We start from the raw sequence: 22,941 nt of genomic DNA on the forward strand, positions 1-22,941 counted from the left end.
AAAAGAAATAGTCTATGTGAAACTTTGCATTAATTATATATATAAGGTCCTAATAATGTAGTGGTGAATACTATTATTTTAGCAACAATTCAATATGAGATTTGGGGCCATTTATTGAACTCTACCAAATTTTGTCACATGTGAAAGTAAGGTTATTGTATAATGGATTGCGGGAATAGAAGTGATAATTGCAGTATAACCTTGAGCATGGGTATATTAGTTATAACTTTTTTTTTTTTTCAAGTAACATGAACTTCAAATAGTTGCAGCCAAAGTGGGAAGGTATTTATTCAAGGTCTCAAGTGTCTGGAAAGGGCTAGGGGATAGCTGAGCCTTCAAGGCCACTGGGGCTGGAAGCTGGATGCTAAAAGACTTGTCTTTTCTAACTGCATATTGTCCTTCTCCCACCCTGTTCACACGAGGCTGGACACACAGCCATGGCAACTCCTGTCCCCTCATCTCACAACTCTGCAACAGGAAAAAACACCTGGGCTAACGTGCCCACCTCCTCACCCAAGCCCTAAGCCCTGCCATGCCTGTTGTAAAGTCCCAGGGAAAGGCCCCAGCATCTGGGCTCAGGTCAGGGGCCAGGATGGGAGCTGTCATGAGCAGCCACCATCTGAACCCAATGGTGGGGACAAGAGAGAAGCACTCAGAGAAGAGCTGTGCTGTCCTCAGAGGAGAGGAAGGGCCCAAGCAGGCACAGCAAAAACTCATAGACTGCAGAATGTCAAGTCCACTCCAAAGCCAGGGTTAGTAACCCCTCTGTTTCAATTTTAGGAAGGAGCACTATTTCAGAGAATTTCTTGTGTTTAAAACTGTGTTTATTTACTACCTGTTAAATCATGCATTAAGACTTACTTTGGAAGATCCCTGAAATTTTTAAAATTAGGAATTACAAAAACCATTATTTACAATGTGCTCATAATTGGCTGTTGTAGAATACCACCAAAAGAAACAACAGATAAATAACAACCCAAGCACAGATCCTTCAAGGCTACATTAGTTTCAGTGCTCTGCCTCTTCTTTTAGGTCCCTTTGTGGACTTTCCCACTGTTGAACAACTTTCCCTGGGGCCGGTGTCTGTCTGGCAATACTGTGCCTGCTGCGTGAAGATGTCCGTGACCCTAAGGTGGGGACTCACATCCCAGGCTTCAACTTGCTGGCCAGCCCCAGCTCTCTGCACTGGTTTGAGCGGGTCCTGTCCACTTGAATGGGTTCCACCCATCTCTCCCTGCCTAGCTGGGCCCATGGTTTCCTCAGGACCCCTCCAATCCTGTGCTCCCTCCTGTCTGCCCTGTGGACCCGCTCCTTCTTCCTCTGTGTGAACGTGCCCTCCCAGCATGTTTGCTGGCACTGCGCAGGCACAGCTCTGTACCTCTTTTCAAGTTGTTACATGTGTACATTTTGTCTCTCCAAAGGATTAAAACCTGAGTGAGTGCCATGTTTCTTTGCAGGAGCTGGCAGTGACCTTGGATGCTGCCAGAAGAAAGCATTTGGCACATCATTGTAAAGACAGAACTTTAAGCAAACACCTGGCCAACTTCAGTTCTCTGCCCCATTCCCATCTGAGTCCCTTTTCTGTTGGGGAACTGGGAATGTGTTTGCCCAGGTCTTGTCTCTGGGCCTGGGGCCTGGGGCCATGAGAGGACGGAGCACCTCCTGCCTCTGGTAGCAATAGGAAAGCTAGAGGATAAATGCTGAAAATAATACCCTGGGGTGAAGGCCAAGGTCATGGCCAGTGAGTGAGTCCAAACCATGTCATAAATTAAAGTAACTTGGAAAACTGGGAGCTGAGGTAGGGAGCCAAAATGAGTGGTGCTGAGCCACAGAGAAAGCCAAGGTCACACTGTCCAAGGTCATCTGAGCATTTCCAGTTGTGGGCTGTGGATGAGCCTGTCTCATTGGGGCAGGGGAACCGGAACCTTCAGACAGTAGCCAGAAGCTTGGGGGCTTATTTGCTAGGTCATTCCACATGCTCCCAGGGATTCCCTACTTTAACATTTAAAGCTCCTCCAGGAGATTCTACTCTGGTCACTCTAATCCCCCAAAGCCTTGACACCTATGGAGCCAATTCCAGTGTAACTGTGTTACCTTCATCCAAATAGAAATTGCCCCCAACGTTCTACAAAATATCCAGAATCCAACAGCACAGAGAAAAAACAACAGCTAAGGAGCTAACACCATGAGGTGGAATGAACTTATCATGGCTTGTGGCTCTGCACGTGTGGAGGGGGATGTGACAGTCGCACACTTTATCTAACAGTCCACACACTTCCTCCTCTTCCCTCCTCTTCCTGTTGGGACATTTCATACTTGCCACATGCCATAAGATTCCAAAGGAAATCTGAGCCCTTTCTGACCCCCTAAATCAGAGTCCAGTTCCCAGGTGGGCTTTCTGTTACAGGTTTGATCATTGACCATACATCTTGAAAAATAAAACACTGAAAACCCCAAATACAATTCTAATTACTTCTACAATGCCATTGTTCTATTAACTACCTACTCAGCTCCTACAAAGGCAAAACGATGCTGGTGCCTGCTACTCAGAGTCTAAGTTGTTCAATCTTTTAAACTTTTTCTGATGGAAAGATGGAACACATACAGCTCTCCAAAGTTTGCATGTTTTTAATTTCAATTGATTGGTGATTACTCTTCCTGTACTATTCAGCTTTGAAATGACACAAGTTCAGGTGAAAAAAAGGTGGGGGAGGTAGGGAGAGGGAAGAATCCCTGTATCCCTCACCAGTCAGAACCACATCATTGGATGGAGACTCATGTTGGTGACAGGAGATGAAAAAAAATCCAGATGGCCCTTGAATGATCCAGAGCTGACCGTAATTTTCATTCTCTGTGCTTTCTAATAGGAATCTAAAACCATTTTAGACTCTGGAGAACAACAACAACAACAACAAAATGTTTTATTAAAAAAAAAAAAGAAAGAAAGAAAAGAAAAGCCTTCTTTATTCACAGCCTCATTGCCCAAGTAAAATTTATCACTTTTGTAAAACTTTTTATTTTCTGGTAGGAAAGTTCAAACCTGGTTCAGGATGAGGTTCCCTTCTTGTACCCAAGGATTTATACGTGCAATTTCTCTTGATATCAATTCCTTTCCTATGAAAACTTGAGTGTATCACTGAGATGGTGACAGCACAAGATCTTTTCCTATCTAGACCATAACAAGGGGGGAACTCGGGACATCCCTTTGCTATGCCACCAAGAGCTCCTAACATCAAATAAACATAGAGGGGGAAAACGACTCCTCTTCAGGCTTGCAGATTCGAGGAGAATAAAATGTGAGGTAAAGCGGAGATACAAGCAGTGCAGCAATTGAGTTAAGAGAAGGTAAGTGGTCGCTGCGGCGCTGGCTGCCACAGCGATGCCAAGCACCAACCCTGCGCACTCCCAGAGTGTGAACTCCGGTATTCTGAATGCACTCTCACTTTGGTGACCAGGGGTGAGGACATTTATATGCCTTATGGGTGACCAATAGTTTACTGTAAGTATCTTCTGGAAAAGGGAACATCCACCAAAAAGAGAGATGGCAATGTGCTGACGTGCCAGCGCCACTGCCCTGGTGACGAGAGGCCTGAGGTCCAGCCCTGGTTTTGCCACTAAATACCCAAGCAACTTTGGCAGACCACTTCCTCTCCCTGGGTTTCCCTTTCCTTATTTTTGTAAGAATTTTCTCTGCAGAACTGTATTCTCTCTGACACCTCTTCAAGCTCCAAGATTCTATAATTATAGCAACCAATACCAGCAAGAATGTTAAGATTATTATTTGAGCAATTAGTTTCCAAATGTGAATTAAAGAATGGATTCCTATGGCACCATAAGCATGACTTTGGTATTGTTTTATCACATCACCTCTAGGAACATCCTGAGATAGAGCCTTAATCACATACCAATAAATTCCAGACAGCAGGGGAAATATCCTATTATAGGAACAAACTAGCAATTAGGAGAACTGATTTTTATCTTAACACGAAGAGCAATAATTTATCGAGCACCTACTGTGCCAGGCAGCGTATTAAACCCGTATGTGCATTTACTCTCTTAATCCTTGCAGCAGTCCTGGGAAGCTATTAGTAGCCATTTGCTGTGACGTGGACACAGTTTGAGTGTGTCTCCCCAGGGTTCATGTGCTGGGTGCTTGCTGGTCCCCAGTGTGGTGATGTTAACAGGTGGAGCAACCTTGAAGAGGAGGTCCTGGTGGGAAGAAGGTAGGTCAGTTGGAGGTGCTGCCCTAGAAGGGATTAATATGGTTCTCCAGGCGCACAGCTGTAATCCCAGCAGCTCCGGAGGCAGAGGCAGGAGGATTGAGAGTTCAAAGCCAGCCTCGCAAAAGCAAGGCACTATGCAACTCAGTGAGACCCTGTCTCTAAATAAAAAATATAAAATAGGGCTAAGGATGTGGCTCAGTGGTTGAGTGCCCCTGAGTTCAATCTCCAGTATCCAGGAAAAAAGAAAAAAAAAGTTCTCATGGGACACGGAGTCAATTCTCAAGAAAGGACTGTTGAAAACAGAGCAAGGCTGGTCCCTCCCCTGCTCTGCCTTCCTGTCTTGACACGTCACCCGTTGCTCTTGCACATGCTTCTGCCATGATGCCATTGCCAAAGGGCCTTCGCCCGAGCCCAGCAGCGCCAGTGCCTTGATCTGCAAACTCCCAGTCTCCCAAACTGTTCACTAAATAAACCTCTTTGAGCTACCTGGCCTCAGGTGCTGCATTACTGTAATGGAAAACAGGCAAACGCACCATTTTACAGGAGAGGAAACTAAGTCTCAGAATGAGTAAATTGACCTACGCCATGCAGCTCAAACTCAAAGCCTGACACAGGCTCTATACTGGTGTTCTTTCTCCTCTCTCTCTTTTCTTGGTGCTGGGGTTTAACCCAGAGGTGGTTTAGCCCTGAGCTACATCCTCAGTCCTTTTTATTTTTATATTTTGAGACAGGGTCTCACTAAGTTGCCGGGGCTGATCTGGAGCCCACAACCCTCCTGCCCAGCCTCCTGAGTCACGGGGATCACAGATGTGCTGCACCCACAGTCCAGACTGTCCTTGAATACTGCACTGTACTCTCTCACTCATTAGGAAAACCTAACACATTCACAACACCTCCTTCAGAGCAAGAACTTTGCTTTGCTCATAAAATCATCTTGTGTGCTAAGAACAGGGCCTTCACAAAGATGGTTTCCATTCAAAGTTTGTTAAATGAACACTAACCACCTGTTGGCTGACAGGTCCCAAATCCTTGGTGTTTAGAACAGGGCTGTCCAGTAGAGTTCTCTGTGGTGGGAGAAATATTTTGTATCTGCATTGCCCAGTTGGTAGCCATTAGCCAGGTGTAGTTACTGAGCCCTTGTAATGTCATTAGTGTGACTGAGGAAATAAGTTTTAAATTTCATCTAATTTTGATATTTAAAGTTTAATAGCCCCACATAACTCGTGGCTACCATATCAGATAGCGTCTGTTAAATATGTGTAAAATGTTTGACCTGCCTTTGGAATTTGGGTTTACCTGTGAGAAAAGAGTCTCTCTGAGATTAACTGTCTTCCCAAGGAATCATAAACTGGAAGAACCATGACTTGGTCCTGACTTTTTTCAATATTACTCAAATTCATACTTTCTCCACCCCTTTCCTCACCACATTACAAAACAAACAAACAAAAAACAAGGATTAAGAACGCTTGTCTAATGAAGTCCTCAGCTGGGTTGGTACACACCTGTAATCCAAGTGACTTGGGAAGCTAAGACAGAAGGATCCCACGTTCAAGGCCAGCCTCAGAAATCGTGTCTCAACATTTTAAAAAGTGTAAAAGGGCTGGGGGTGTAGCTTAATGGTTCAATCTCCAGTACCAAAAAAAAAAAAAAGAGTCCTCGAAACAAAATCACATGAGAGCATCAGCTAGTCCCTCCCATCTCCCACCTTTGGGAATGGCTTCACCTAAAGAGCATACTCATCTTTAGAAATGGAACCCACTGTCCTGTGGGAGGGAGGGGAGCGCTGAGGATTGAACCCACTGTCTTCTAACAAAAGCTCACCAGGTAAGAAATAGCACTGCCAAATGGAATATGCAGCCAATGCTCAGGTGCTGTGTACTGGAGTAGTGAGCTAAACACTTGTTCACGTTCAGTCTGCCTGAGTTGTAACACGTGCAGTAACAACAGGAAGAGGAACGCTGCTGACCCATCAGTGCACTCGAGGGTGAGAGTGATCGTGTGGGCAGCATATGGCCATGTTTCTCCAGCACCATTGCTCACTCTGTCTTCTCCAGCCTTCGGGGACTGTTGTCAGAGTCATGGGAGCCCCAGAGTGTTCACGAGGAGCTTGTGCAATGCAGGAAGTGGTCCCTAATTGCTGGCTCGTTTATTATTTTTATTCACACAGAAACTTTCTAGCAGTGTAGCCAGTTTCTAGATCCTTCTTTTCCAAGGTCGCCATTTTGAATTCTTTAACTTTCGGTGGGGACTTTGCTGTGTCTAGCAGTGGCTACTTCCTTCAGGGTGAAGGTCCGTAAGTAATCACTGCTCACAAAGTGGCAGGGGTCTTCCTCATCCAGCCCAAGTCAGATCCTCCAGACACTTATTAAGGCCCTTCAGAGCTGATTAGAGGGAAATCACAGGCAGCATGTGCCTAATATAAAATATGCACAGTAACACCATCCTAATTAGATGTACATGTCTCTGAAGATATAAATAAATGCTTCCTTTTTGATATGTCTGATTTAATAGCCTAATAACAGGGGAACGTTGCTGAAATATAATTCAGGGGGTGAGGGAGAAATTAATAAACTCAAATATTTAAAGCTCAACAGCAATTAACAACACATTTAAAGCAAATTTCTGAATTTTAATTTTATTTATCCTTATCCAACCAGGACTGAGTCCGTTGTTCATCGTTAGTCTTTTGCACACCTGACAGGGTGCTTTGCCCTTGGCTCGGGAGGCACCGTCACTTCCATGATACGGCGGCCGCAGACCATCGGAAGCCCCTGGAGCTGCCCCAGGCCTGGCCTCACATTCCCCTTCACCCTTCTGCTGCTCTCATCCCTTGGGAACTCAGTTCCTAGTTTTTGTGCTGCGTGTTTAATGGCGCATCGGCCTCTGTGGATCAGAATGCTGTTCTCTTTAGAGTCCCCGTGGTGCAGAGAATGTTCAGGTCGGTGACCTCTGGTGGGCAAGGGCACAGCGAGCCTGACCTCCTTCCTACTCACACCAAGGAGACAAACACATGGCCTCCAGGCATGGGTGGTGATTCAGTCTAGACCCCTCGTTTTTTAAAATACACATTTCTTAATATTTTAGTTATTCATCCAATTGTAGTTTGGCAGTAAAAGTTATTTTGCAGCAAGATCTTACATGTATATTAGCACATCAATCTTCACTCCTTCATTTTGCCTTTCCCATTTCTCCTGGTGGCTTTGTGAGAAGGCAGGACTTTGGTGTTCCGGGGTCAGGTTTGTTCAGCTCACAGTGAACAGCTGGGGAACTCTAATTCCTCAGGCTCACCTCGGACAGATTTTTAACCTTGAGTTTCTCTCTTCACCTCAAACATGGAGACCTGACATCCTCCTGGGGTGGGAGGGGTGTAGTGGGCTCTGATGCTTGGGATTTCCCCCTCATACCTGCACCTAGTGGGACACAGGGTGGGAGCAGAGGGCAGGGCTCGCAACCACAAACACTTCAATGGAGAGTCTTGACGCTGGAAGGACACAGGGCTGGGAGAGAAGGCCACAAGAGCCAAGGTGGCTTTTCTAACACAATGCCTGATGTGAGCCTAGAAGGGAACAACCCAGAGAAAAGGAACTGGGGGGTAAGGAAGGTCGTGTGTGGTGTTAAGGAACTTTGCATTCCCCAAGGGAAATGCAGACAGGCTACTTATAAAAGGAAGAGGTTCATTTAGCTCACAGTTTTGGAGGTTCAAGGGCATGACACCTGTGTCGGCTGAGTTCTGTGAAGGCCCAAGCCAGGCAATGGGTAGGGGATGGTGGGGCACTTGTGGAGGAACTAGTCACTTCTCAAACAAGAGCAGGGGACAAAGAGACTAGCGTCACACATCCTTTTGGGGACACATCCCTAGTGACTTAAGGACCTACCAGTAGCCCCCACCTCCACCTCCCCAAAGTTTCACCTCCTTTTTAAAGGACCACCTGGGGACCAAGCCTTCAGTCTCAGGGACTCTTGGTGGGCAAAAGCCATATTAAAACGATAGCGCGTGTAGAGGGCCAAGGTGGGGAACCCTGGAGTCCCCCTACGTCAAGGGCTGCACCTTCTGCCAGGAGCATTGTCCTTGCCTTCCTGTCCTTGTTCTTCCCTGAGGGCCACCCAGTGCCCCAGCAGGAGCCATCAGCCACGTCTGTGCTACACGTTTCTGCACCATTGGCTTCATCCAGGGTCTCTCCAGTTACACACTCTCAGAGAACTTAGAACTGGGGATTCTGAGGTGCTCACCCCCTTGAGCCTTCTTCATAGGGGCTGGAGACAGGAAGTAGGAACCTCTATGTGGGTGCCCATCGTCAGCTCTTCGACAGAGGCAAGGACAGCCAGGCTACAGAGAAAGAGGAAAATGCCACATGCAGAGAGAATGTGTGACAAGAGGCCAGCAGCTGCCTGGGCTGCGGGGCTTATCAGCATCCCACCCAGTGCTGGCCAGGCCTGCCGTGCTTCCGGCCCTCGGATACTATTTATCTGAAGAATAAACTCCCCTTTGTCTTTTGTTGACACTCACATGGATCATGATAATTGTAACAAAAACAAGCTTTGAATAGCCATAATGACCAACAAGAGCCAGGGACATCTTGGGCGAGTCCAACATATTGGAGAAAGCAGGGAGCCAGAGAGGGATTAAGTCCATCACAGAAGATGCTCCAGAGGAGGACTGCTCCTCTTAGAAGCTGTGAGGAAGGCAGGGGACAGTATGTCCCTGTGCCAGGTGATCGGTCCCTGAGCTGTTCAACAGTGGGGTCCCCAGGCTATCCATCTGAGATGGTGCATTTGCTTCCTTGGGCTGCTGTGATAAATGACAAACTTGGTGGTTGACAATAGAAACTGAGTGTCTCACAGTTCTGGAGGGCAGAGCACCCACAGGGCTCTCCACTCCTGCCTCATCCAGCCTCTGCTGGCTGCAGCACCCCTTGACCTGTGGCCACAACACTCTCTGCCTCTGTTGCTGTGTGCCTTCTCTTTTTACCATCTCTCCTCTGAGTGTCTCTTACAAGGACCCTGGACATTGGATTTGAGGCCCACCTGGGTAATCCAGGATGATCTGATCTAAGGGGCATCTATGAACCTGCTTTCCCCCGGGGGTCCTGGGTTGGTGGCGTCTTGTTGGGAGCACCTATCCAGTGCAACTCCAACGACAAATGGCAGGGAGGGAAGACTTGGGATGTAACACGGGACTCCTGCATCTTTCCTGTTGCATCAGCCTTAATGTTTATTAATTCTCTCTTATTTAAATTTTCTCTTGAAACATAATGGACAGTTTATTTCTAGGGGAGTTTTTTGTACCAGTCAGTTATGCTGCTCAGTGAAACAGGTATTCAGGTTTCTCAGTGGGAGTTTGAGCCAAAGAATAAAGAATATGCTGAAGAATGCTTACAGCTGTTAGACCATGGGCAGCATGGACACCATCTGAGCTCCTGAGCAAGAGGGTTCGTTTCCTTCCAGGACATGGTGGTAGGTGAGGAAGAGGAGAAGGCAGGTCAGATGTAGCTGCTGAAGTAGGTTCAGGACTTGTAGGTTGGTGAGAAAACTCAGAAGACTCAGGGAAGATCAGGCAGAAACAGGTGATGTTCCAGTTGACAGGACCCGGTGGAAAATTAGGAGATTATTGTAAGCAGACGGAGTGGTGAATCAAGGGAAGGTGCATTAATTTTTTCCTATTGATCTTCTGCTTTTACCAAGCTGCCTGAAGCCATAAAGATGTACAACAGCTACTGGAGTAGCTCAGAGAACTACGGAGAAGCTGAACAGTCCAGCTTGGAAACCCACAGAATCCCGAGTAGAGCCGGCCACTGAACTCTGCCACGTTCTGCAGCTCTGCCATCCCACACCCTGCCCCAGTCACGTCAGCGTGTCTTCCCAGGCAAGTTTCAGATTTCCCAGGGAGAACCTGACCCACCCAGACCTCGCACACAAGCTGACCCGCGGGGCTGGGTGGAGACATGGCTTCTGTGAATGTATTGGGGGCTAGAAAGTCATGCCAACTGCAATCAAGGACAGTGACACTCAAGAGCTAGGTGGGCAGGAGGGGACCAAAAGTGCAGGGCTTAAGCGACTGTACTGGGATTGGGAATGGGGCTTCAGACTGCAGGGACTAGAAACAGAAAAGGCTGGGGGAGCTGAGGAGCCATCTGGAGGTGGTATAGTGCAGGGTGGTGGCTCTCAAACTTTTTCATCTAAGGACCTCTCCGCACTCTTAAAAATTATTAAGGCCCCACAGAGGGAACTTTATCTATCAATGTTGACCTTATTAGAAATTAAGCCGGAGACGTTTTTAAGACACAGAACATATGTACACTCATTCCGTAGTTGTCGGAGTGATGGTGTCGCCTCTCTTCTGACAGCCTTGGACCACTCCCCTGCGTACTCCTGAGAGGGAGTGAAAAAGGCAAACGACATCTTAGTGTGATCAGGAATGAGCTGTGACCCTGGAGGACCTCAGGAAGGATTTTTCCCAGGGTTCCCGGATACACTTGGGAAATGCTGGCACAGTTGTTCAGAACCTGGCCTCCAGGGCCAGACTGCAGCAGGGAGACAGCAGGTTTCTCAGGCAATGCCTCCATTTCTTCATAAAATGAGGCAGAAGTGGTGCCTTCCTGACAGGGCAGCTGAGAGGATAAGAGACAATTCACAGGAGGGTCCCTGAGCGAGCCCGGCACATTGTGTGTCATCAGAACATACAATGTGGTTCTGATGTGTGTGGTTCTGCTCAGTCCTCGCATGACTGCCCCAAGGGCAGAGCCCAGACAGTCCGGGCCTTCAGATCCCAGGGCTGCTGAGTGAACAGCCTCAGCTCCAAAGGTCAACGCAGGGGCTCCTGGCTCCATGAGGGGTCCTCCTGCTGAGTCCACCTCTATGAGAAGGCTCAGCCCCACCCAGGAGCCTGAGGGATCTCACGACCCTGGTGGATCTCCAAGGCTTTGATCTCAGGAGATACTGAAGTAACAGTCCTTGGAAATGAGATGCAGTCTGATATCTCAGCCAAGATGATTGTTAAAAAAAAAAAAAAAAATGTTTTTATGATATACATGACCTGAATTGCTGAGGTACCTCTTTCTTTGCCTTAATCAATAAAAAATGTGAAATTGGGCCGATTTATGAATATTTCATATATGTAACAAATCTAACTTTCTAATGATCAGAAGTAATCAGTTCAGTGGAGTCTCCAGAACCCAGGAGGCAGGCCGGGAGGCGGGCACAAGCACACCACCCTAAGTGCTCAGTTCTGCTCCAACTGGCCCAAGGATGTCGGACCCAGCTCCCTCCAAGGAGAGCCAGTGCTCCTCGGAGGCTGGGATACACTGGACAGTCCCACCAGCCGGGCCTAGGAGCACGTGGTGCTGGCCAAACTCGCACACATGCAAATGATACCAGAGCCGTGCGCTCAGGCCAGGCAGACCCTCCATCAATACTGCCCTGATAGGACGTGTTCCTTACTTGAAGAGACCACAGTAGGCTGAGAAGGTCATGTCCAGAGCATTACCTACATAAATAGGTAAACAAAGACATTCAGACAACAGGGTGGTATGAGCAAGGGGCACTTCCCTGTGTAACAGGGCAGGGTGGGGTTTGGCTGCCCGAGGTCCAGGAAGCGCCAACAGGCTTGCCTCCCTCCTGGTTTAGCTTTCTCCTCTTTTCTCCTGGGGACCCCACCCACCCACTCCCACGCAGGGCTCTCAGGACGTCTTACACTTTGGGGCTGTTCTTTGTCTCTGTGCCCATTGCCGTGGGCCAGTCCTCACAGAGCATTGGCAGTGTTTCCAGCACAGAGGCCCACAGAGTGGCCCCTGCTCATTCCCTGCTTTTTGAGCGCTATCTGCTGGCATGAGTCACCTTGAGGCCCATCCCTGCACAGCCGGAGAACCTAGAGCTGGAGGGCTGCAGAGGCCACCTCCTTCAGCTTCTTGGCAGACTGCAGAAAACAGATGTGGAGGAGGAAAGGACTTTCTCCATGGGCTAGGGAGTGAAGAACAAAGCACTTGCCCCCCCCCCCGTGTGTGTGTGTGTGTGTGTGTGTGTATGTGTGTGTGTATGTATGTGTGTATGTGTGTGCCTGTGTGTGTGTGTGTATGTGTGTGTTTGTGTGTGTGTGTGTGTGTGTGTGTGTCTGTGTGTTTCTTCCTCTCATCTGCCTTTTGCTCAACTATGGAAGTCTTGGGGCAGGTAGGGAAGATCCATGTCCAGAGCATTACCTACATAAATAGAAAAACAAATACATTTGGGAAGATAGGGACAGTCTTTCTACTCTTGTAAGGCAAGCTGGTTTCTCTGCAGTTCTCTAGGTCTTGTGCCTGCTAATCCATAAGAAAGGGTTCTCTGAAGCCCAAGATGTTAGCTGATAAGGGATTCAGGAGATTTGTATAATAAGGGACTCTTAAAGGCCAAAATGGCTCTCAAGACTCAAAGGACTGAAGTTATGAAAGTGGAAAATTAAACTGTGCTGCTGAGTTCCCCTGGGCCTCCCTGAAGCCCAACACTGTGTTCTTTCTGTTTGGAGTGTAGGAGCCGGCCAGGACTCTGTTGATGACCTGGATCACACCTCTGTGTTACCAGTTCCCAGGAAGGCTCGCCCTGCTGTTAGGAGGCACAGGGTGTGAGAGCTCAGAGTCCAGAGCTTCTCGCTCAGGTTACTCTTGGGTTGAAGAGGCGAAGTGATTTTCTCCAGTCACACACCACTTAGGGTTGGAAGCAGAGCCTTTGGAAGCTCTGGTGTCTCAGACCAGAGCCCTCTATACCAGTGGACCCCATGCCTCTGACTATGTGGAGCACTTCAAAGTCAAAGCTGTCACCTTGGACCTCAAGGGCACCTGATCTTAACCAGGTATGATGGCATGACCTTAGCCAGGTATGATGGCATGCACCTGTGGTCCCAGCTACAGGGTAGGTTGAGGTGCGGGGAGGGGGTTGCCTGAGCTCAGAGTTTGGACGCCAGCCTGGGCAGATTCTAGACCCTGTAGCTAGGATAAGATAAGTACATAAAAAGATCAAAGGCACCCAACCATGAATCAGTATTTGGCGATTCACTGCTGAATCAACCACTCTGATTTAGCCCTCAGTGTCAGTGGACACAAACACCCTCCTGCCCAAGCCATCCTCTGCCCAAAATTCTACAGGGTTTCTCTTGCCTATTCACCTGTCTCGTCCTGTATTACACATGAGGGTCTGTCTCCCTGGAGTAATGATCTTGTTTAAACTTTTAGGGGAAAAAGACCACACCATTATGATAGTGCCCCCCTTATCTGCAGAGGTATATTTCAAATTACTCCATGAGAGCCTAAAACTGAGGACGGTACCAACATCTATATATACTATGTTTTTTCAAATACATGCCTACCTATGGTAAAGTTGGACTTACAAATTAGGCACAGTAAGAGATTAACAACAGCAACTAAAACTAAACAGAACAACATACCGTAATCAAAGCTTGCGCTTCAGGTCATTCTTAGGTAAAATAAGTTCCTTGAACTCAAGCATTTCAATACCAGGACTGATGGTCTGATAAGAAGTGACTACTAAGTGGATGGGCAGTGCTTCCATAGGGGTGTGCTAGACAACGGGGGACTCACGTTCGGGGCAGGATGGAGAGCTGCAGGGCCACGTTTCTTCAGACCACTCAGAACAACAGCAATAAACAACACAAACTTGTGAAACATTATTTCTTGAAACTTCCATTTAATATTTTCAGACTGCAGTTGACTGTAGGTAACCAAAACCATGGAAAATGAAACTCTGGTGAGGAGGGACTACTGTATTTTTATTTTAATTATGAAAAGAAGTAAAGCTTGATTGATCCTCTGAGATAACACAGGCACATGGCTCTTTCAGGCTACTGCCACCCAAAAGTTCAAGTTCCTCTAACATGGGCTATTTTAGGAAAGCTTAAGGAGCACAAGAAAAGGGCAAAACTTGGCTGGTGATGGTCAGCAAAGCCCTTCATGATTTGACCCTCACCTTCATCACCTCCCTGCGCTCAGGGGCTCAAGGCCCTGCTAGATGACCAGCGATGTCCCACGCAGCCTGTGTGTTTCTGTGCCCACTGCTCGTGGGCACATGGTTCCTGCTAACTTGGGGGTCTCCACTTGGGCATGATTGACATTAGGGGCTGGGTGAGTCTCTATTGGGGGCTTGTCCTGTCTATTGAAACCACATCCTTGCTGGTCTCCACTCACTTGAGGCCCAAATTGACCTCAAGTCATGACAATCAAAAAATGTCTCCAGTCACCACCACATGTCCCCTGGGGGAGGGGGAGCTGCAAATCGCCTAGTCAATACCCACTGTTTTAATGGAATGAACTTCTGGAGCCCCTCCATCTAGTGATCCTACTCCTTTCCTGGCTCAATCCAAACATCACCCCTCTGGGAAGCCTTCTGGAAGTGCCCAGGCAGAACTAGATGTCCTTGTTTCCACAGGACTTTGTAGATGTGCCCCAGTTCTGTGCTTATTCGTGGTGGTGCAATTGTTTGCTCTGCCCCATTAGACTATGAACTCCAGGAGGTCAAGGATTATGACTCTGAATCCACATTCTTAACTTCCCAGCACTCAGCCAACATCTGACATAGAAGGAACTGAGTAAATGTTGAATGAATGGGCCGTGTGCAACGTCAGGCTGACCCTCCCTGAGGAGTGACTCCTCCAAGACATGTCATGATTATTCTCAGTCACTGCCAGAAATGGTCTCAGCCTCGTGATCTCACTCAATCCTTGTTTGAATCATTTCTTTGCCAAAGGAATAACTCAGATTTTCATTTCTAGTCGCAGTGGTATTAGACTCCTGATAGAAACTGGGGAAACTGAGGCTCTGAGAGTTTCATTTGCAAACGTAGCCTACTGGTGGCCTTGGGAGTAGACACCAAGGCAGGTCAACTGAAAACCCCAGTTCCTGCCCTACCTTTAGATTCCAGATTTTTATTTTCAAGAGTGACTGTGAAAAAAGCAGCCATTTAAAGTCCGAACAGCTTCCATGTACATCAGCAAGGGCTGCTGATGCCCGGCTGCAATTTGTGACACTTCTTATCATTGCACCCAACATCAAATTCTACCAAAATATGGGAAAAATCATTTTGATGTTTCATTTGCATATCCAAGGATTGGAGGATGGTTTGTATAATCAAATTATGTCGAGTTGTAAAAGGGAGCATGGTTTAAATAGCTTACAAAATTACTTTGAAGATGCACATTAAAATCTAAAGAACCCATCGCCTTCAAGATCTTTACAAAAAGCTAAATGCTAATTGATTATGACAGCTTTGTCTTTACCACTGGCTGCAGTCAGTGTCACAGCCCGCATATCACTCTCTGCTCCCCTCCTCTTCGAGCCACATTCATCCCAAGCTCAAGTAACAGATGGAATTTTATGCATGACTGGCTTTCCCCCCTCTCCCCATAGTTGATCAAAAGGAGCAGCCTAGAAAAAAAAAAAAAAAAAAAAAACTAGAATTTGCTGAAATTCTGATTTCTTTCAGCAGTTTTATAGATTTTATAACTTATCTTTTATTGACTATGCAAGGTCTCTGGTCCCCAGCATCTGTTTGTTGCATCTGGGGAAAAAGATAAATTCCCCCTTTTTGATACCACCAAGCCAAAATTAACAGACAAACAGGAGTTAATAGAAAAGGAGAGAAATGTATCCCTGTCCATCCAGTGTCCTCTTTCCCAGTCTCTCTGTGGACAGGACAAAAGGAGGGAGAATACGGGGCTCTTCCTACTTGTCGGGTTTACTAGCTTAGGGGTAAACATCCTGAAGACGGGCGGAACCACCTAGAACAGGTCCTCTCCCAAGAGAAGACCTGGGAACTGTGGGGGACTTGGCCATGAGCATGGGTAAGGAGGCTACTTTGTATACATGGAAAAGAAAAGAAAAGAAACACTAATCTACACATCGTTTATAATTTCTTAGACTTAAAGAATTGTGCCTGGTCACCCAGAGACATGATTCCACATCATGGAGCTTCATTATAATAATGGCCCAGTCCTCCGACTTGTTTAAAACCTCAGCTGTTCGATCCAGCCTCTGCAGCTCCATAACTGTTTATAAGATTAATAGACTCTGATGCACAATTGACTCTCCCACCGGGAGGGGAAAAAAAGAGAATAATCAGAGGCCGCACAGAAGTAGCATCCCCATAAGGAGGTGGTGTCTGTCCCATTGAAGGGGTCAAGGGCAGGGGAGGATCGCTAGCACAGCAGAGGAAGAGTCCTGGGAGCGGATGGGACACCCCCCTGCCATTTAGTCTTTAGTGGGCAACTAAAAAACAGCCTGAGTGTCTTGGCAGGGTCATGCTCTGCAGCAGGGAGCAAGGTCAGAGCTGGAAGAGGCGGGACAGAGGATCGGGCGCCTACCACACGAGCGTGGAAGGCCAGGGAAGGGGAATCCTCAGAGGAACCGGAAGTGGTGGAGGCTCTGATGGGTGGTGTCAGTGGAACTCAGAAGGACAGTGTGTGTCCCTGGCTGCTCCTTCCCATTCTGGGGTTATGGGTCACAGAGTGTCATGCCAGGTCCCCCGGGTCTTTCAAAGAGAACATGAGCTGGTAAGGGTGGCAGGGCAGGCCTCAGAGTGTCACCTTGAAGGTTAAAGGAAATGAAGGACCTGGGTGAGTTGGGGGCAGAGCTGAGGCTCAGAGGCAGGCCCTGCTGACCACACAGAGCTGCAGAAGGGGTGTGCCTGGACCAGCAGAGCAGGGTGGGCGCCCTCACGCTGCAGACTTCCATTGGGCACGGTCCCTGCATGCTTAGAGGGTCATTTTATAGAGCAGTCACTCGGGGGCCTGGCGACTTGAACACAGGACCAGGCCTGACCAAAAGGTGGGGTCAGCAGCAGACTGTCACGGCTAGCTGGCGGCACGCCCGCTCTGCTTTCACCCACGGCACCTCTCCTCTCGGCTTGTTCTAATGTTCCAGAAAAAGACCGGTCTTATGGGGGCGGGGGTTGGAGGAGCAAAATTAGAAGAAGAGATCGAAGCACAGAGGGCCTTCTTTTCTACCCCAAATAGTGAGAGACCCACACCCCACACATAAGGAAGAGAGATGGGAGCCGATCTTCCATGGTCATCAGATTTGGGCTCCTTCCTCTTTGCCGTAAATAACCGCTCTTAGCTGACATCTGCTGCTGCTTCCCCACTGCCTGGAAAGCGCAGAGTGATCGCAGAGATCAGGCTCTATCTCTGCTTCTGTTTTCCTTTGAACTGACCACCAAGTGACCCGGTGTGAAGGCAGGTCACGTCCTTGCTAATGTGGCCAGAGTCACATATCTGCCTGAGGAAAGCCTGCTGCACCAGAGTGAAGGCATGTCACAGGCTCCTGCGTGACATGGGGGTGCTCCACCATGAACCTTCTCCTGCAGATTCCTGTGAGACTTGGCACCTTTTTAGAAGTGCATTTTGCATCATGGATAGAGGAGGCCAGGGTCTCAGAGTTGGCTCTATCTGAAAGACCCCCTGGCCAGGTGAACTCCAGTTAGTCCTTTCTACCATTTCAGGGCCAGACAAGCAGAGAGTGCCCAACATCAGTTTATTGCCTTCTAAGAACCACTGGTCTTCTTCAGAGAAGGGAAGAGTCCTTGCTGCACCTGGGTCTGCCAAGCGCTAATCTGACATGGCAGCGAGGAGCAGTTCAGCCCAGGCTGTCTTCCACCTCACAGGTTCGGAATGCTGTCTGCTAGCGCAGGAGTCAAACAATTCCCTGGCAGTAGATTGCTTTGCACTTAGAGGTCTACTAAGTAAATAGAAATGTAATTAACAGTGTGCTATGGTGGATGTATCAGGTGGAATTTCATTAGAGCAGAAAGAACTGAGAGAATCAGGAAGTCATTTTTTGTCCACTGTCTGATGAATCTTTCATGCTGTCTTTCTCTAGGATGGGCACGTTATCTCTGCTTGTCTTCAAGAAGAGAAATTTCTGAACTTCCTATTATATCTTCCCTTTGATCAAGGGGAAAAGGAAAAAGAAAAGAAAAAATCTCGAGTGTCTAGAATCGGCCCCCAAATAAAGAATCCTTCTTACTTTTCCATCTAATGATTTTGGTCCTGAAACCTAACAGTGATTGTCCCTCTCTTTTGTGGTATTTGTGTTTTTATTTTTTTTCCAACTTTTAAATATCTGATTTTGAAACATGAACCAAACGTCTCATCATTTCCCCCTCCCTCCGGAAAATAAATGGCATCATGTCACTGAAACAGCAGGAAGAAACAGAATTGCATAGGAAGGAAATTTATGCTCAGTTGGAAAGATAAAAGGAGATTAAGGCATTTATTTTTAGCTGCCTTTTAAAAAATATATTTGAAAATACTAAATTCAATTTCACATGTCCAGAATGGTATAACCTAATTTTGGCATATTAATTAACAATAAAAGTAGTGTTTTGCCTCATACAAAGGAATAAAATAATTAACTTACTGAGGAAATGGGGTCATATGATTTTACTTTGAGAGGGTAATGAATGATATGGAGTAACTGTGACAAAAAGGTTTTGCAAAGCGACTCTGGCTGAGGCCTTCTTCGGAATTCTCTGTTAAGTACCTGAGGGAGAACCGGTTTCTCCCTCTCAGAACGTTCCTGTCTCCACTGGGGACGCGGCACACACTTTGGCCAGGTAGGGGTTTTCCTCAGAAGGAATGCTGGGAGGGGCAGGCGTGGCCTGCTTTTAAGGGTCCTCTGAGGCCCACCTACTCCTTGAATCAATAACCAGGTGGGCTTGTCAAGCACCAAGGTGCCTTCTATCCTGGAAGGAATTCCAACTTTGCGTATTTTACATATTTGGACCTTTGAACTTAGAATATTTTGTTGCACTTCACATAGTATTTTACATATTTGGACCTTTGAACTTAGAATATTTTGTTGCACTTCACATAGCTTCGTTCCCTGGGGGGGGAATCCCTAGCCTTTCAAGTAGTTATTATAAAGCTGAGTGCATAAATATGCATGAGAGGTCATTATCACCACAAGATGATACTTAAAAGGTTCAAGTGTCTCTTACTAAGATTTTTCAACTTGTTCAGTGACATTAAATCAAAGTCTCCAGTTTTGGGGAGACTTTGCAGAACTTTGCCTTTGGTTGCTCTTTCCAGCTTTTAAGGAAAGGTAGCGCTTTGGGGACCTTGATGGTATGCGTGCGTGCGTGTGTGCACTCTTCCATCCATTCATTCATGCATTCTGCTGAGTAATGAGATATTTAATTACCTGTGTCCATGTTTAATGCAAAATGTCATATGTTAGGGCATTGCAGTCAGAACTTGAAGACTTTCCAGATTTTAGGCCAGGAATTGAAGCACAGAGAGGGTAGGTGACTTTTCCCATATCTCACTGTGTCCTACAGTCAAGGCTGGACATCAGATCTTCCCCCTAGACTAGGCTTTGTCCAATGAGCCAGAGCTTCTGGAAGGTTTGAGATTCCAAAGTGTTGGGCCATCCTAGGACCATGCTATCAAAGAGTTGCCTTTGAACATAAGCCAGAATCGCTCCTTCAGTGTGGACATGCTACACAGTGTTGAGTGAATCTAGAAGGCTCTTGAACATGACATCACATTCAGAATCGGTTCAAGTCCAACCCTACGATTGCAACAAGTTTCCACTTGGAGAAGAGGAAATTTTTGCCTCTGGAATTAGTTATCCAGGTGGCCCTGAAGGAAGCAAGGCAAAGAAAACATAGAGCAGAGCTGAAAAGAGGAGGCCAGGCCACCCGTGCCCCCTGTGGGTGGGACTGACATGCAGGTGGCCCTCGGGTCTGACCACATTCTTAGTCCCAGATTAACACGGAGTCAAGAAAGTCTTTTCAATGTTCTCTTCCCAGAACCCCTCCCTGAGTCCCAGAACCCCTCCCTGAGTCCCAGGAAAAATTTTGGAAAAGGGCGCAGGTGGAGCCAAGGGTGTCCACTCACCTGTCACACAGTGGGACAGACGTACCTGCAGTGTTTCATACACGGTGTTCCTGACCCGAAGGCTGGCCCTGCTGGGGGACATCGCAGTGGGAGGGAATGTGTGGAAGACAGAGTCAAGCTCTTCTTGAAGCCTGAGCTGGGGTGACAGTGCCCGCCCGCAGAGCCCTCAGGTGGGCGGTGTGTTGGGGTCCAAGCAGGGGTCCCTCGCCTTCTGGCTTGTTGTTACCCACAGCTGGCACATTCTGAGGTGGGTTTCTGTCCCATCCCATCCTTCAGGCATGAGCTGGGACCATGGAGATCAGTGGAAAGGGCTGCACAGGAGCCCAGCTTGGCTTTGAACATGTAGTAAAGTTGCCAACTTTTAGAGTAACCTGTGCTTTTACCATGACCAGAGTTTCAAAAGTACGCGCTTTGGTCAACTTTCCCATCAATTCACTATTTTGTCCACCCTAGAAGGTCAAGAAGCCGGCAGACAGACAACAGAATGAACAAACTTCCCTAACTCAAGACTCTTCTTCCACATGAAGTTCCTGTCTTCCTCAAACCCTGGAATTTCAGAGTAAGGAAGGAGTTCTGAGGTCACTGATGTGTCCTCCCTCACTCATGGCCTTGGGCTAGTGTATGGACAGTCAATGCTAGAGGCCAGTGCAGACCTTCTCAGATGCAGAGAGAACCCATGAAGTGCACTGGCAGCCTCTAGGAGTCGAGGAGGACCAACCCCCACCATCTGGAGGTGGAGGAGTCTCCTGATGGCTTTCATGGTGGCTCTGGCTTGCTCCTTCTCCTTTGAGGAAATGACGTTCCCTGTGGCCAGTGTGTGCTTTCTGTTTGTGATTCTGCGTCCTTTATTCTTTATCTAAAATTTCTGCTCAGAAACGCGATCCAGGTATTGGCCTGACATTTCTTCACAAATGATGTATGTTTATTAAATTGGGTCGTCACTCCTTGGACATAGATTCATTCACATTCTACAAAGTACCCTTCCTCATCTGCCCACCTGCTCCAGTGTTGAGTTCTTCATTCGGGCACACAGGCCAAACTCCTGCGAGGTGCCAGGCCCAGGGCTAGACCCCCCAGGAACACTCTCTTGTGCTCCCTCTTGGCTTCCCGCCTTCCCTTCCCATCCCTCAGGAGCTCTTCTTATCTGTGCACCCCGAGGCACCCCCACAGAATATGATGTCCCATGACGGTGTCTTTCCTTGTGCAAACCAAATAGCGCTGGCCTCTGCTCTGAGCTCCTCCTGAACTCAGGCTGACATCACGTCTGCTCTCCCTCAGCCTTTTGGGCCTCTTTCTGGCACACGTTGAGAAGCACTGCTGTGCACCCAGGTTGGCCGTTCGGCCTCTTTCTCTGTGAGCTTTGAGTCCATTCATACTGTCCCCCTCACGGCTGCTGGAACTCCGTCCCCGGGGGGAGTCAGGTGTCGGCTGCTATCTCCGTGGTTCAATCCGTTTTCCTTCTGCTAACAAAGATGTTAAAGAAACTGCACCCCAGCTTGGGAAAGGGGCTCAGTTACATTCTAGCAAAGCAGCCCTGGTGCTGTCTTGTCTTAAATGGCAGATTCTTTTCTTAAAAACGCTTAGAGCTGGATGAAACCTTAGAAATCTCCTGGTTCAGTCTTTTTGTTTTTAGTGGGTTCAGAAATTAGGCCCGGAGAGGTCGGTGACTTGCCTGCTGTCCTGTAGGTCAGGCTTGAAATCTTGAACCCCTGCCTCAGTCTAGTGTGCTGGTCTCTTTTTAAGAATTATCTTTTAAGTTGAAGACACGTGTGAAAGAACAAAAGCCACTCCACAGCCACGAGGAGCGGAACATGCGTCTGCATTGCCTGTCCTCGGAGCGAGCTTCATCCTGGGCATCTTGACATTTGGATTACTGTTCTTTTCTCCCCTGGGCCCTGACAGCTCACCCTGGCTTGCTGCACTCTGAACCAACAAGACCCCAGTGTCCCTTCCCAGGATCTCCTCGCCTCCTGAGATTGCGGCCTGTCTGCATCGCAGCACCGTTGGCTGCTGCCCACTAATGTTGCCTGACCAATTCTATGTGAGAGCCTCTCTTGATAGGGATGAGGCTTTCTTTGTTTCTGGATGACTCTGATGGTTAGAAAGTGCTCTCTGAGCTCACAAGCTCGTCCATCTTCCTCTTACTGTCCTCACTGTGCTGACTCTGCTCTGTGTGATGGACTTGGCCCGCAGGCCAGCAGAACACCAGCCTTGGGAGGAGGAGGGACTTACCCCTTAGGACTTTCCATGGCCCTTCTCCTCTTGGTCCCTTGATCCCCGCCCCCCGTTTTGGTTCCTCATTCCATTTTCCACAGAAGCTTTGTCACGAACAACCCATGGGGCTGTCTCTTCCAGCTTTTCCTTGCAGAGTTCTCTAGGATAGGACCCGCAGCATTGCCCTCCTGTCCCATGGGTCCTGATTGTGCTGAGAGTGTGCCATCCCCTAGACCGGGAGTATGTGGAGTAGACGATTTGTCCCTCCCTTGTCCAGCCTGTCCGTTTGGGAATGATCATCAGACTCCCTGGTCTTAGTTCTGTCCTCTGGAGTGGCACAGGGTACATCTAATCCCTGCTAGTATTTTAAGAGTCTGACCCTATCTCTCTTGCATGGCTCTTCTCCTTCTCCTTGTGCACTCTTTAAAGGGTAGATACAAATGTTTGCATCTGTGGTGATGTCACTTGACCTGTGCATAGACCAGTGTGGCATTTTCCTGCCTTTACTGGAATATTCTATTTTCATCCCTGGTTTTGTTTAGCAACACCCTCATGCCCTATGCTTGTGGTCAACCAAATGTTCCATCTCTTTCTCCTCTCATGAGTTGCTGGTGAGCCTGATCTCATTTA

General features: G+C 47.8%; 1 long non-coding RNA gene across 1 annotated transcript; it reads left to right on the forward strand.

Moving 5' to 3' along the window:
* The first annotated feature begins 6,712 nt into the window (after positions 1 to 6,712).
* LOC114096041 (uncharacterized) lies at positions 6,713 to 18,222 on the forward strand. The gene is made up of 4 exons (XR_003583347.2): positions 6,713 to 7,161; positions 9,906 to 10,086; positions 12,726 to 13,044; positions 18,077 to 18,222. It is a non-coding gene; the product is annotated as an uncharacterized lncRNA (long non-coding RNA).
* The last annotated feature ends 4,719 nt before the right edge of the window (positions 18,223 to 22,941 follow it).

Source organism: Marmota flaviventris, chromosome 6 (assembly GCF_047511675.1).
Source record: "Marmota flaviventris isolate mMarFla1 chromosome 6, mMarFla1.hap1, whole genome shotgun sequence".
Classification (NCBI taxonomy): domain Eukaryota; kingdom Metazoa; phylum Chordata; class Mammalia; order Rodentia; family Sciuridae; genus Marmota; species Marmota flaviventris.